The sequence below is a fragment of the Marmota monax genome, unplaced genomic scaffold, assembly GCF_021218885.2.
Source record: "Marmota monax isolate L192 unplaced genomic scaffold, Marmota_monax_Labrador192_F-V1.1 WCK01_AAM20220418_F8-fsc00020, whole genome shotgun sequence".
Classification (NCBI taxonomy): domain Eukaryota; kingdom Metazoa; phylum Chordata; class Mammalia; order Rodentia; family Sciuridae; genus Marmota; species Marmota monax.
In genome coordinates, this window is record NW_026692912.1 from 477,181 (window position 1) to 484,668 (window position 7,488).

The window sequence follows — 7,488 nt, forward strand, 5'->3', positions numbered from 1 at the left end:
GCTTAAGTATAAAAAGCAAAACCTATGCCCAAATTGGAGCTGTCCAAGATGGAAACATACTTTCTTTTGGAGGGGTTTTCCAAATGGTCAATCAGAGGAAAAACAAGAGTCTTCATTCAACCAAGTTTGCTCTATTGAATTTTATTAAAACTGAACCAACTTTCTTTCTTTGCATTTCAGATAAGAACCTCATTCTGAGACTTTGATCCAACTCTCTGTCCCCTCAATACAGATAAATAGGCAAATTCAACAGCTTTCTCTCCTCCACCTTCCTCTTCCATTATTTTCCTTTCTTTCATCCTCACTTCCTCAGAAATGCTCTGAAGCATTTCTGGGGTGCTTTTCCCCACCACTCCAAATCACACGAGGCATTACAATAATGCTGAATATGTCCCTTAGAACACATCTCTGGATGTCCAAAATCAAAAGACTGCCCCTTCTCCTATGTACAGGCCTGGAGTCAGAGGACCTAAAAGCTTGAAGGGCTTTTTAAAAGTCATGAAGTTTCATATCATAGGCCCACAATCTAAATCTCAGAAAAGTAAAATGACTTTCCCAGAGCCTCATGGTTTCTTAGTGATTTTGGAGTAGTTTCTGAATATACTGTAATTAAACATAGAATCTGGAGTATATGAGCCCATGCACGTTTCTTCTTAAGAGAGAATCCATAAATTTCAACACATCCTAAGGAAATTATCTAAGGAGCCCCTGTCCCCCAAAATGATAATCATTAGTAAGATTAAAACCTAATTCAATAATTATCATCTACTTTTTCCATGTGTGAGATATCAATGCAAGTAACATGCAATAAAACAGTCTGAGGTGGAAGTAAACTAAAAATCAAGTTTTTAAAAATCAGTGTAAAATGAATAGCAATATTTCAAGCATCATATCATATGCTTAACACTATATAAACGCGTACCCCGCCCCCTGCACACACACACAAAAAATACATATTTAACTATGTATTATGAGGTAAAGAGAGACTGGCAACTTGCCTAATGCATATATTCACTGATAGGACCAGAATTCCAATATATGTTAATTTGAGTTTAATATCCATGCTCATTTTCATAATATCTGCACTGTAGTTCAAGATGCCCTGAAACAATATGTCTGTTTTCTTGTTTAGAAAGAACTAAATAAATATTCTAAAGATAGCCTCAAAAGAGTATTTTATAAATGGATCACTAACAGCAAATTCTACCTAGAAAAATGGCATATAATAAATACCAGTTATGATAAAACATCTTGATTTTAAGACTAGCCAGATAAAATTCTTTGACTTCCAAATGCTTCTTGGAAGTTGTATTTGGCATAGAAAACATTGCACAGTTCAGCAAACACCAAAAAACAGAAACAAAAACAAAAGTATAAAGGAATAGATCCTATGCACACCAGGTTATTTTGTTTTTTAAAAAAGTGCTTAAATCTCTGAATTACTTGGTGAGTTATCTCCTTCTTCTCCATAAAAATAAATCAATGTACAACTCAAAGTATTTAAATGTGGAATGTCACAGACTTGCACATTTTCTCAAATCACAGCTGCCTCCAAAAGGGAAATGAAACTGAGCAAAACAGAATTGTTTGTTCTACAAGAAGTAATCTTGCCTAAATAATTTAAATACGCACTAAACTTTATCTATCATAAACCTAGCTTAAACTACAGTTATTTGTCCTGTAATTTTATTGCTAATGCTTTTCAGTGGTTATCCCATCAACTCAAAAAACTTTAAGAAAACAGGAAACAAGCATGAGGTTCCATTCCCTGTTGCATTTGTGCAAGTCACCACTTATTATTAAACCCCTTCCGTATAACTGGGAATGATTAAGGACAGGGGAGAGTGAGTCAAAGACCTTTTTTAGAGAAGCATGCGTGCAAAAGAAAGACAAATAAATGTTAACTATAATTTTAAAAAATACTAAATACAGGACATGAAGAGTACAGCGGGGCAAGAAGGGGATAACTAATTTTAACTCAGTGTTGGAAGGGAAGTGTGAACCCAGGTGAGGATGGTGATGTTCAAATCAGGTCTTAAAGCAGGTTTGCAAAAACTTCTCAGGGTTTTGAATCCAAGTTCCTCTTCAGAATGGAAAAAAGATAGGACTTCTAACTGTAGTTTGTCTTGGGAACCAAATGTGATGCTCCTGCATGGTTAACAGTAAAAGCTCTTTGCTTTAATAGTTTATGGTCTTAATGGGATGCAGAGTAACTGAAGGCCCTGGTTTGAAAACACTTATATATGAGATTTGCATCCACTAGCTTCATGTATTTCTAAAGTGTAGCTCTAATAACATCGGTGCTGGTAACTCAGGACACTATCTTCAAGTGAAAATACTCAAAAGGAAGATCCATATTTTTTTTCCTTTTGCTAGTACTTCATTTATCAAAACTTTTTTATATTTTAACAAAGTTTTTAACCCCAAGATTGGTAAACTCATGCAAGCGGAACTAGTTAGGAGATAACTTGGGACCATAACCAGGCTAGTTAACTCAGTTTCCCAATCTATAAAGATAATGATAGGACCCATCTCATGTGGTTCACATGAGCATGAACTGAGTTATCACATGTAAAACCCTTGAAAGGACATTCAGCACACACTAAGTCAAGAGTAAATACAAGCTGCTTTACCGAGAAGGGTTTTCAAAGAGTTTATTTCTAATTTGCTACACCAATTGAGAAGAAATGCAGTGTTCTGTTCTATTTCACTTTTATAAGGCGGACTCTGAAACTGTACTTACTTCTAGAGAATAAACCTAAGAAAAAGCTGATTTCATTTCTAGACGATAATAGCAGTAACAGAAACAGCTTACTTCAAAAGGTTCACAACCCATTTAGGAGGTAAGTGAAGTAAGAATCACACAGTATAATAACCAATTTTTTAAAAATTCACCAAAGCTAGGATTAACAGCTAAGCTAACATTTCTCTTCCCTTTTTCTTTGTTCCTTACATTTGCAGCCAAATACTCCACCATTCCATTTTCTATACTGTATATCACACAGAAAAACACTTTTGAGATTACAGATTATTCACAAATAATTGGCTAAAGCAATCATATCATTTTTAGTTTAAACCAAGTTTAAAAAATTAGAGTTGAGTAAATGTCACTGTGTGTCACGCAGTGTCACAATCCCTCTGCAACTAAGGTCTCAACAAGCTGAAGAGAATTTGGCTGGCCCACTAAAGGCAGCCAAGGAAATATATAATAAATGTTGTAGATTCTGATAAGGACTATAGCAGATGGATATACAAAGAGACCACACTGGGCATCTTTCAAAGTTCCCTTCTCATAGAAGCTGAAATTGGTCTACTTAATGTAGGAGTTAAGAACTCTGGAACTGAGTTCAAATATAAGCTTTGCCACCGGCAAGCTGTATGGCCAGGGACAATTTAGCCTCTGAGCTTCTTAATCTGCAAAATTAAGATAATGAGTTTGTTGTAAAGATTAAATTAGTATTTGAGAAGCATTTAGAGCAGTACTTGACACAGTGCTATATAAAGTGTCTACTACATAAACACTGCAATAACTTGGGCATTCATGCTAGTTTCACTTGCAGATGTGAAGATGGCTTCAGTTTTTAGTGTAGGCCCTCTCTCAGCACAGTTACATAAAACAAGCATTCAGAATGATCTTTTAAAAGTTGATGCTGGCCAGGAGAAGTGGTTCCTGCCTGTAATTCCAGTGACTTGGGAGGCTGAGACAGGAGGATTACAGGTCTGTGGCAAGTCTGTGACATTCCACATTTAAATACCTGAAGCCAGCCTCAGCAACAGTGAGGTGCTAAGTAACTCACTGAGACCCTGTCTCTAAATAAAATACAAAATAGGGCTGGGGATGTGACTCAGTGGTTGAGTGTCCCTGAGTTCAAGCACTAGTACTCCTCCCCCCAAAAAAATTTGATGCTGGAGTAATTACCATATGGGACATTATAATTTTGTTCTTTAATATTAGACTTAGAGTGTTTCAGAAATTTAAAAACAACATGCATTTTGGTATTTTCTAGATAGCCAAAGGTTCATGATTATAAAGAGTTTGAGACCAGTGTCCATTTAACTATTTTAATAGCTAAAATTTGAAATAGCAAAGATCTAATAATTTGCCTCTACAAATATAGTAAGCACATGCATCCTGGCTTATGAAGAAGAAGATACCCTCCCCTCAAATAGTTTAAATGTAAAAATATCCAACCCCCTCTCCTATAAGGTAGGTACTACAAAGGATAATAAAAAGCTTGAGTTGCTGAGTTTCATTCATTTTTAATAATGTTTGGATTGGAACTTTTCCTGAGCAGAGGTTGGAAACAACCAAGCCCTAAGTATTCTTTTCCAATTCCAGACTAATGCATTGTCTCACATGAACTGTAAATACCCTCTAAGCCAAAATGTGCCCAAGGTCCATTATAAGCCTGCATTTAGATGCCAATCAAAATACTTTTAAGAATTGAGATTTCAAATGCTCATCTATAGGCAAGACATATATATCTTGGGTCATAGTCAGATATGTCATTTTGGGAGAATGCTGTTTTGCAAAGGGACTCTTTAATTACTTTGACTATAGTAGCAATTCTTGTCCCATAAAGGGACTGTGGTCATCATGAAGGCCAGAGACCCTCTTCCCTGGTTCCTCTGATTCTACTGCTTGTTTTCAAATAAATACTGATTCACTCTGTGAAACCAGGGTTTTCCAAAAATTCCTCATCCTGAATTATTTTAATGGGTTATGGGAACATATGGGAAACAGTCTAAAAAATGGAAATTTCGTACTTAAAAATTACTTTAGTAACTGAAGATGTTCTATTAAGGAATATTCTCCAAATATTTCTTTAATGTGGGAAGAGTTTCTTAAAAGAATGCTACAAACAACAGAAAGCCTCCATTATTTTTGTGGTAAGTTTGAGAAAAGCAGGCTGAAATAAAAGGCGAGATGAGAAACTAAGTACTTTTTTTAGTAGGCATTTAAATTTTGTCTGAAAAGAAAATCAGAACTTGGTTGTAAAAGAGTCAAACTCTGCTCTTGGGGAGAAAACTTTCAGATGTTTGTAGGAGATGAGGACTGAGCCAAAATAGTGATATGGTGATTCCCATCACCAAAGAAATTTTTTAAAAATACCAAAGCTGTCCTCTACTATATGAATACATATACCATCCACTTCTTATGTGCAGTATTATTGAAAAATCTGAGGATTTAAAAGCTGGTGATATCCATGGAAATAGAGGAAGGCCAATTATCTAGTGCCAGATATTTGTTTCTTTCTTCTTTAACTTTAATCTTATTTCTTTCCTTCTTTCTGATAAGTGCTGATAAAAACAGGCATCTACACACAACCCAGATCCAGGCAACTCTCCAAAAACCTCTGGTTTAGCAATGGCCTGGGAGTCGAGAAATAGGCGAACACACACACACACACTCTCTCTCTCTCTCTCTCTCTCTCTCTCTCTCTCTCTCTGTCTCTCTCCTCTCTCTCAGATGGGCTTTCTTTCTCCTGAGCCTCCGGGTTCCTCCAGTCTGCAACCACCGGTCTTCACCAGATTCACAGTCTGAATTCGGGAGTGAAGCCCACCACTGTGGAGGCCGCCCTGCTCCAGCCACGGGCCAATACCTGGACCACCCGGCCAGGAGGCGCTGCGGGCCATTCTCCAGGGGCCACTGGCAGCCGGCGCCCAGCCCCCATCTCCTCGCGCAGAGCCCAGCCCAGCCGCCAGCTCCGAGTTCTGCGCCGCCCGCCGGGGTTACTCGCGGTCATTTCGCTGCACCACCTCGCCCCAGCTTTGCCACCCGCGCCGGTCCTCAAGCTGTCCCAAGGGACGAGCAGCAAAGGGCAGAAGATGGGGCAGAAGGTGAAGCAGAATGGGTCCCCCGGCTCTGGTTTCTGCAGGCTCTTCTAAGTCTTGAAAGGAACAAAACTCATTCCCCCACCCCCACCCTCTGTGCCAGGGACAACAGCTCCGCGAGCGCACGGAAACTGCAGGCAGGACCCCCAGGTCTAACAAAGCCCCCGGGCCTCAAGCGAGCCATATCACATCCGACTCCGTTTGGGACACAACTACTCCAGTTCTGTGGATACAACGACGAGCCTCTCCAGTCCTGGGGCGCTGAGCTGATCCCGAGCTCAGAGCTCAACACCGACCAGTTTCTTAAGAAAGGAGTGAGGACTCAAAGCTGGCATTTGTCCCCTTGGGCGCCGGCTCACTCGCAGCTAGAGGGGCTTCCAGCCGGCCCCGGCGCTTCCAAACAAAGGGAAGCGCTTTGCGTCGGATCTGCCACTCTCCCCACCTCAGTAGCAGCGCCCCCAGCATGCCCAGGAAACCCCGACCTCACTGCGCCCAAGGTACTGCTCCCGGTTCTCCATGCCCAAAGATGCTCTCCGGACACCCTGACAGGGCGAGCCCCGAGGGTAGCAGCAGTGCGGCGACCCGGGGTCTGCACAGCAGGCATCCTCTCCCCCTTTACGCCGCTCCTACCCCATTTGTATTGCAAGGAGTGGGAATGTGGGGGCCGGGAACAGAGTCCCCGAAACCGGGTACTTCCCAAAGCCTCTTCCGCCCCAAAGCAAAACAATAATGTCCGAGTCTCTAGAAAGCCTCTTACCTGTTTTCCACTTTTGTGTTTGCGTCTCTTTCCCCCACCCCTTGACCAACCGTTCCGGTGAAGGGCAGAGAAAGAAGTGTGGGAAAACGGGGAGCAAAGCGCCCCTGGAAATGGGCTTCGGCTGCGCGGTCCTGCGGAGCCCCCTGCCCTGCCCACGCGCGTAGGGGAAGAGAGGTGTGGGCTCGGCTCGGCCGGTCCCGGCCCCACTCACTCTCCCTCGGAATTACTGGGTTTTGCCGCGACTAGTTCCTTTTATAGATTCGGCTGCGCCGAGCGCAGGGGTTACTATCGGTCAAAGCCTGTTCTCTCCCTCCTCCCCCGCCCCCTTCCCGGCCTCTGTTTATGTAGTTCAGTCACTCAGCAAGAAAGCACGTGGAGCTGCGGCCCGCCCCTTAAACCGGCGACGCAGACCCGGCCGGCAGCGCTAGGCTGGGGTGGAGAGTGCTCCAGACCCAAAGGGTCCGCGGTCGGTGTTCCGCACCCACTGCCCCGGCCCTGACCTGCCAGCCTCAGACGAGCGGGAAACTGGGCTTCAGCTGCGACCAACTGGGCTTCAGCTGCGACCAAGACTCGAGTCTGTGTTCTGGGCAGCCAAAGGCGCTGGTGGAATGGCTTCCTCTAAACTGAATCTATCTCATTTCCCCCCACCCCGCTTTGTTAGTTTACTCAACCATGGGATTGAGGGAGAGAACTGGAGGTCAGCATCCCTCTAGGCGGGCGACCCTTTAGTCTCTCTTCCTTTCAAAGACCTAGAATGTGGGCAAATGTGGACAGTCTCTAGATAAACTTTTTTTTTAATTTTTATTTTTACCCCAAACCTTGACTCTGGTTTTCAGTAGGAGACCTACTACTGCTTTTGAGATTCTCTGCTTGAGTCCCCCAGGTTCCTTGGAGTA

General features: G+C 42.3%; 1 protein-coding gene across 3 annotated transcripts in view; it reads right to left on the minus strand.

Moving 5' to 3' along the window:
• The window catches only part of Abca1 (ATP binding cassette subfamily A member 1), a 134,909-nt gene extending 128,030 nt beyond the window's left edge, over window positions 1–6,879 (minus strand). For all 3 annotated transcript variants that reach the window (XM_046451511.2, XM_046451512.2, XM_058581593.1), the window contains exon 1: window positions 6,593–6,879. The gene's annotated coding sequence lies outside the window, so the exon portion shown is untranslated. The remainder of the gene's footprint in view (window positions 1–6,592) is intronic.
• Window positions 6,880–7,488: the final 609 nt, after the last annotated feature.